The sequence below is a fragment of the Bidens hawaiensis genome, unplaced genomic scaffold, assembly GCF_021521415.1.
Source record: "Bidens hawaiensis isolate Kalapana, Puna unplaced genomic scaffold, B.hawaiensis_p1.1 tig00017154_1, whole genome shotgun sequence".
NCBI classification, from domain to species: domain Eukaryota; kingdom Viridiplantae; phylum Streptophyta; class Magnoliopsida; order Asterales; family Asteraceae; genus Bidens; species Bidens hawaiensis.
In genome coordinates this window covers 264,062-272,439 of record NW_027492593.1, presented here as the reverse complement: position 1 = coordinate 272,439, position 8,378 = coordinate 264,062, and the positions used below count along the sequence as shown (strand labels likewise).

The 8,378-nt window shown below is 33.0% G+C and overlaps 1 pseudogene across 1 annotated transcript; it reads left to right on the top strand.

The window, feature by feature from the left end:
• The first annotated feature begins 1,635 nt into the window (after positions 1–1,635).
• Positions 1,636–5,524, top strand: LOC143553147 (sugar carrier protein A-like; annotated as a pseudogene). Its single transcript, XR_013138782.1, has 4 exons — positions 1,636–1,797; positions 2,805–3,124; positions 3,933–4,560; positions 4,996–5,524. The product of XR_013138782.1 is annotated as a sugar carrier protein A-like (transcript).
• Positions 5,525–8,378: the final 2,854 nt, after the last annotated feature.

Here is an 8,378-nt window from a genome sequence, read left to right as displayed (position 1 = left end):
TTGAAATCGATTAAATCGGTCATTGGTTTGACTTCTTTTTTCTTTTTCTTTTTTACTTTCGGTTTGTTGGTCGGTTTCCAAATTTTCAAAACGTAGTGAACGGTTAGTTCGCGGTTTGTATCGGCAACCGGCCATATGAAACCAGAAAAGACTGTAAATTAACCTAATTGCAATATGATTCCCTTTGTAATCTTTGTTGTTGTTATTTCACGTCCTAGATCTTCCATTAATATTTACCATTTTTGTGGCTAAAATTATCATTTTTTATTTATGATCATCTCAAGTATCATATTATGTTGGTTTTTAGTTAAAATTGATGGTACATTTAAATTATTAATTATTTTAAACTAAATTTATTATTAAAGTTTACACTGTGAAATCAAACTGGAACCAGACCGTTAGTAACGATTCGGTTTCAACTTTCAATGGTTGAGTTTGGTTTTGGACGACAAAAATCAGTATTAACGGTTGGACTCACAAGTTTAACTTAAAAACCATCAAAACCGACATTGAACACCCCTAAGTAACATATTAATTTATTTAAAATGAAAAAAAAATTACAACAATATCCTATCCAAATTAAAGAGAACGAAAAGCTCGTTTTTATGGTGCAATTTGTTGATAAAAATATTAACGTATGGAAACGCCATAGTCGTTTAAAAATCATGGGTTGGAAGTTAGTTTACAAGTTAAATTAAAAACATAATATGGTTAAAGATGAGGGACCAAACTTGTAAGTTGAATGGATTGTGTTTAAAAGACATGTTTACCCTTACTAACACATGTACCTCATGCTTTAAATGTTGTAAATTACTTAAAAATGAGTGTTTTAATTTGCCCTTGTTTGGTGTATAATAATAATAATAATAATAATAATAATAATATTATTATTATTATTATTATTATTATTATTATTATTATCTTTTTGCTTTTATCATGTGTAACAGTATTACGATCGAGATTATAAAAAATCGGCCGATATATCGTTTCTATTTTCTATAAATCAGATAACAAGTTACCCGATCAACTGGAATATTTGGAAGTTCATTTTTTGTATCCAAACACATTGTCATAAATGGTAAAAGAAGTTATAACTGAATGAATTTCTCTTTATTGAATCATAGCTGAAATTATGCAACTCACTAATCCAAACGAAACAACTTTATACCTCAAATAAATATAAAATATCTATTATTAGAAGTTAGATGTTACTCTTAACATATGAGTTAGATATTGATTAGGAAACTAGTAGTTGAAAACTTATCTTTGAATTATACTATCAAATTTATATAAAAGAATTTTTATAAATTAAATTCAAGAATTAAAATATGCTAAACAGTTGTCAATTTTTGTTATTTTTTGAAAATATAGATTATTATAAATTTGTATTCATATATATTTGTATTCATATGTATACACTTGATCAAATAATACTCCAAAATACATGCATATATTAAATCAGGAGTTAGATATTTGTTTTGGCAACGACAAAGATGAAGTCATCTCAACAAGCATTTATTAATTTCTGGGACCCTCAAAGTCATCAAACTTCATAACAAATTCAATTAATATTAATATTATTATTTGCATATAGAAACTTGAGTCTCTCTTTCAAACACCTTTTTCTCTGTGTTTGTGTGTGTGTGAATTAGATGGCAGGAGGATCTTTTGCACCGGCAGGAATGGCAAAGGACAGAGCAGAACAATATCAAGGAAGAGTTACTGCTTACGTCATCATTGCATGCATTGTTGCTGCTGTTGGTGGATCAATTTTTGGTTATGATATTGGAATTTCAGGTGATTTTATCTTTTTTCTTTCAAAGTTTTTTAACACCCAAATTTTATGGGTGGTTGTTCGAATTGGGCTTGAGAAACTCGAAATCCGAAACCAACCGAAATTAAATTGTGATTCAGGAACCGAATTTTAGTATTTTGTTTTTCTCTAAGTTTTTTTTTCTCAACTTTTGTATATGTTTTGGTAATTCAGTATAATCAAATAGACCTGAATTCGAATAAGCATATTCGAATCGTATTTGAATTTGACTTTAGTATTAAAATTTTCATATTTGATTAAACAGAAGAACCTGAAAACCGACTGGATAAACACCACCTACTCTTAATTATGAATTTTGTCTAAAATCAAATTAATTTTTAAAATATAAAGGGTGATTGATTGATCCTAGTTTCTACTTTTTTTTTTGTTTGGTAAGAGAAAGAGAAAGTTGAATTTACAAAACTTAAAAGTCATTAAAAGTCTTACTTTAATGTATATAAGTGATAAGATCTCATGAATCATCTTTAGATCACAATGCAATACTATAACGTTTGTAATCGTATTTCACGTATCAATTATTTCAACAAAAAAATGTAATTTACTTTCAAAACTTTCAAAATGTTTGTTAGAGGTTTGTAAATAATATATATTTGTAAATAATATATATTTGGCTGTTAAAAAAATGTATTTCCCAAAAAAATGCAAAAAGTGTTCATTTTTACCAAACCCAACCCGAACAGCACCCACCAAGTTGGTTGGTTTTTCGTTCACCAGAACCATAGATAACGATTCAACCTAGAATTTTCATCAAAACCAACTGAACAAGACCGTGAACACCTCTACAAAAAATCTCCTAAATCATTTTAGATTAATAACAAAACAATATGACTTTTGTAATCATATTACATGTTACCAATTATTCTTCAAAAGTATAAAAACTTTGAGCAAAATGTGTCATTTTTGACATAACCTGGTCCTAAAAAAGACCTCTAACCACTAATATCCTACTAACCAAACATGATTTAACCAGGAGGTGTGACATCCATGGATGCATTCCTTAAAAAGTTCTTCCCAAAGGTGTATTTAAAGAAGATGCATTCACACGAAAACAACTATTGCAAGTTCAATGACCAAGGCTTAGCAGCATTCACTTCATCATTATACCTTGCTGGCTTAGTTGCAACCTTGTTTGCATCACCCGTGACGCAAACATATGGACGTCGGGTAAGCATAATTTGTGGCGGACTCAGTTTTCTTGTGGGTGCAGCACTTAATGCCGCAGCGGCTAACTTTGTAATGCTTCTTTTGGGCCGAATCATGCTTGGTGTTGGCATTGGCTTTGGTAATCAGGTAATTATTTTGACCTGTTACTTAACCCGTCTTGACAAGCATATTTTGTCATGTTTACTCTTCTTAGTAGTAACTTCTAAGTGCTCACTACTGTGAGTGAATTTTGAATTAGATATCATCAAATGTGTCACACTCACACAATTTAATTTTAAGTTGAATTTTTCACAATGTTGACTATAAATAGGGAAATACTAATTAAAGGATAATGAAATTTTGACTTATGGTATTAGCCATAATGTGAGGATGAAAAATTCTACACATTGGGTTGAATAAAGCATATACAATATGCTAAGTAGCGGTGTAAACAAGCCGAGTAAGCTTGTTAGATACTCGAGATTGGCTCATTAAAATGTTGAATCAAATGAAGCTTAAAGGAGCTGAAGCCCAGTTAACTAATTAATAAAGATATCTACAAAGATATTTTGATCATTTTATCCAAACTTAACCGAAATTTAAGTAATACTATAAGTAAAATTAACTAATTAATAAAAACATATATGAATGATGTAAGTAATACTATATGTAAAATTATAATAAAAATAACTAAAAAATATATATATTATGTTATGTGTAAAAAATATAATCATAAATGCGTAAAAATTAATATATTATGCGTAAGTAAAAGAACTCAGCTCGGCTTGTTCACACCCTTATGCTAACTTGCTCTTTCTTTGAAAAAATGGATCACTATTTCAATAATAGTTTTGGTACCCGTATCGCAAATATTAATTATTAATGTAATAAAAAACGATAAAAAGGTGTTGTCGAGTCAACCCAATCTGACCCGGCCCGTTTGAACTATTTGAAGGCAATACCACTCTACTTATCCGAAATGGCACCAACCCATCTCAGAGGAGGCTTAAACATGATGTTCCAACTAGCAACAACTCTAGGAATCTTCTCAGCCAACATGATCAACTACGGGACGAGCAAGCTTGACCATTGGGGGTGGCGGCTATCATTGGGACTAGCCGCCGCCCCCCGCACTTTTAATGACAATAGGCGGGTTACTTTTACCAGAAACACCAAACAGCTTAATAGAACAAGGGTCAAAGGACAAAGGTAGAAAAGTTTTGGAACGAATACGTGGGACCCACAATGTGGATGCCGAGTTTGAAGACATGGTTGATGCAAGTGAGTTGGCTAACTCGGTGAAACATCCGTTTAGGAACATTTTGGAAAAGAGGAACAGACCGCAGTTAGTTATGGCGGTTTGTATGCCGATGTTTCAGATTTTGACTGGGATTAATTCGATATTGTTTTATGCGCCGGTGTTGTTTCAAAGTATGGGGTTTAAGGGGAATGCGTCGCTTTATTCGTCGGCTTTGACGGGTGCAGTTCTTGCTCTTTCGACTTTGGTGTCTATCGCGACGGTTGATAAATTAGGAAGAAGGTTTTTGTTGATTGGTGGAGGCATTCAGATGATTATTTGTCAGGTAAGTTGAGTCTAAATTAACATATTATAATTTGTGTATTATAATTATGTTTTTGAATGTTAACTAATTCATAAAAAAATAATAAATGGTGTAGCCTAATATTAGTGTGTAATAATAATTTAATCATTAACAAAAATGGATTTAGGCTCAAAGTTTCAAGTGCGAGATCAATATTTTGGGCCCAAAATTTGAGTCCAAGCTGCAAAACCGAACCAAACCCATTTTGAAAACTAAAAACTGAAAAAAATAGAAATCAAAATGTTTTCAAATACAGAAAAGCAGAAACCGAACAGTTTTCAAAAACCGAATACTTATTTTTGGTTAAGTTTGAGCCCAAAACCGACCCCAAACCCGCACCCATAGGCCATGTTGACCTGTTTTGACTTTATACACACACCACTCAATATTCTACTACAATCTTGTGCTTTGAAACAGGTGATTGTGGGCATAATATTAGGCCTTAAATTTGGAGACAATCAAGAACTCTTGCGGGGTTATTCAATCGCCGTGGTAGTTGTTATTTGTCTCTTTGTGGTGGCATTCGGGTGGTCGTGGGGCCCACTCGGTTGGACAGTGCCAAGTGAGATATTCCCCTTAGAGACACGGTCAGCAGGTCAAAGCATCACAGTTGCGGTCAACTTATTCTTCACATTCATCATAGCACAGTCTTTCCTTTCTCTCCTTTGCGGGTTGAAATTCGGGCTGTTTTTGTTCTTTGCGGGTTGGATTACCATAATGACTGTTTTTGTTTACGTGTTCCTACCCGAAACGAAAGGAGTTCCTATTGAAGAGATGATGCTGATGTGGCAAAGGCATTGGTTTTGGAAGAAGATTATATCATAGGATCATGAGAAACAAGAAGTTATTTGAAGGACATATTTTGTTTATAATGTTATTTGATAGAAAATTGTTAAATTTATAGAGTTTGAAGGAAAGAATGGTTAGTTAGTAACTTATTACACCTATACATGAAGTTCTTTGATGTGGTTCCTACCGATAATCGATTGACCAAAGAAAATTAGAGAGAATCCAGATTAGAAAATAGAGAGAACATAGATCAATTTAACATTTTCATTCATATCCCTAACACATAAGAACTAGTGGCTTATATAGCCAAGATACATAACCGACCCACTACTTAATAAACTAACAACTAATTTAATTAACTAAAAGTGCATATAATTTGATACACTAGAACCCACGTTTTGTGACATGGGAGTTGTACGAGAGTGGTACATAACATTCTTTGCTGGTTAATGTTGTTGTAGAGGTTACCATTTTGACCAATTTGCCTATGAATGAGTCGTTTCGAGTAACTATTAACGGTCAATGGATCATCTCAAGTCAAACAACAGATCAATTTGAATCTACTATCTTATTAACAAAAAGCAGGTCCAAATGAGTTAACATCGATCATTGTTTGTTTCCACCACATATTATGTCCACATGATATATATTAATTTCTTTCCTAAAACAACTCAGTCGATCGGAGCACATTGTCAACCCGTCTTGACTCCAGTGGCGAAGCTTGGACGGAAACGTTGGGGTGGCCGGTCTCAATTTTTTTGAACTAAAACTGGTAAATTTACACTACGTATAAAATTTTTCGGACAAAAAATATATAAATTTACAATACTGAGCATAAATTTTCTGGCCACAATACAAACTTCGCCCTTAGTTTTAACCTGAACCAAATTGATACATTCTAAAATGCCCCGTTCTAACACATGCAAATTTTGCGCGGACCCGTTTTTACATGTTACCGAACCGACCTAACTTTTTTCTTCTAGTATAAATGGGACCCATAGTTGGCTAAGTATATTTAGATACATACAAGAATATTATTACTAACAATATAGTTAACATTTTGAAAAACAAAAACGATGTATAAAAGGCGTTTATTGGTTGGCCCAGACCGGCCCATAAACATATAGTTATATTTATTTACCTTATATTAATGTAAACATTACTTTTTAATGCATTTTGATGTGTTTTTTAATGATTAATTTAACCCAAACTCATTTCGGTCACAATGTATTCCATTTCATCTTCAAAAATAGCCCATTTTTATGTAACCATTTTGTTTAAAACCCGCTTTCCCAATTTAAGTCGAACATGTTATCCAGTCCTGACCACACGTCTTGCTAATATTGTACAACATGTATTGTCTTCTATGAGTCTATCCAATATCTTTCACATGGCTAAATGTGGTTAGCCACTTAGCCATGTTCCCATATGAAAACATGTTAGTTTAGTTACACGTGCCTTAGAGATGGTGATACGGCAAGGATACATGTAAGATTGTAAATGAAATATGATGGTTAGTGGATTTTACCACCCAAATTTTGTTTGTTTGGAAACATGAATAAATATTTTTTATAAAATTAAAATAGCAAAAACTAATACAAATAATATCATTCATTGAGGTTTGTTAACGTACACGCATGCCTTATATATACCGTAGATCAAACAATCAGATCAAACGAACTTATCAAACAAACGAACACGAGATATTGAGGTGACAACCCTCGACTCTTTTCATATATCAAACGAACTTACCAAACGAACTTCACAAACGTACATGGAGATGAGACTCCTTGACTCTCTCTTAACTCTCTCTCAACTTCTCTCTTGACTCTCACCAATAAAACTAATAAACTAAACCCTATTTATAGACTCACTAAACTTGCTCTCCAACACATACCTTTCCTAAACCTACTACAATTCAAATAACTAAATTATAACTTAACAAAATAAACCTTTAACTTTACTAATAATTCAAGATTAATCCTTCATTCACCCCCTTAATCTTGAATTTGTACCACCAAGGTCTTGAATTCCCCGTATCACTCTCAGCTCTTCAATTTTAATCATTGGTTCATCTTTACCCTTTCTTTTCAGTTGTTTGTAACAAACCTATTTAACAAGTTCTTCACATTCATCATTCATACCATCCACATTGATCTCACATACCACTTCATTCTCCACGTTCTTCTTTCTCACTTTTCTTTTCTTTCTTTGCTCATCAAAACTTGCAGATGGGCTATTCATTCCTTCTTTATGAGACCCTGTTGGACCTTCCATTCTGGCAATTCTTCTCAACCTTTCATTCGGTTCTGAATTTTCATCAACAAATGCTCGATTGTTGACTTTCACACACGCTTCTAAATCTACAGACCTGTTAGCTGCACCATTCCTTTCATTCATTACAATATCCTTCCTCTTATCATCATCAGTAGCAGATTTTTTGCTTCCTTTCTGCTCACTTATCTTATCAATTTTCTCATCTTCAAGGCTGTTTGAGTCATAAAAACATACCTTAAGATTCTCCGTCTTCTCTTCTTCTTCTTCTGAAGAAATTCTTTCTTTTTTTTCATTCAACCTTTCTTTACCTTCACTTCTCAAAACAACTTGCAAAGCTTCTTCTATCTCTGCAGCTTCCAGAGCATCTTTCTTACATGCTTGTTCTTCTTGAACAATAGCATCCAGTCTTTCCTTCTCAACGATCTTATCCAATCTTTCTTTCTCAGCGGCTTCTTGATCTGCTTTTTCATCTACTTTTTGTACATAATTAATTCCAAGAAATTGAATCTTCAAAACACGCCATGCTTCCTTAGCATTCATGAGCATGCCGACTTGTACTAAGATGTCTTCCGGTAGGGTTTGACATATGAACCCCAACCCTGTGTACATCTTCCTTTCATCTACAACTACACCGACTGTAGGTTCAATAACTTCCCAAAAGCCATAGTTTTTCAAAAATCCCTCCATCTTGATCGACCATACTTCGTAGTTCGATTTTGTCAATATTGGAAGTC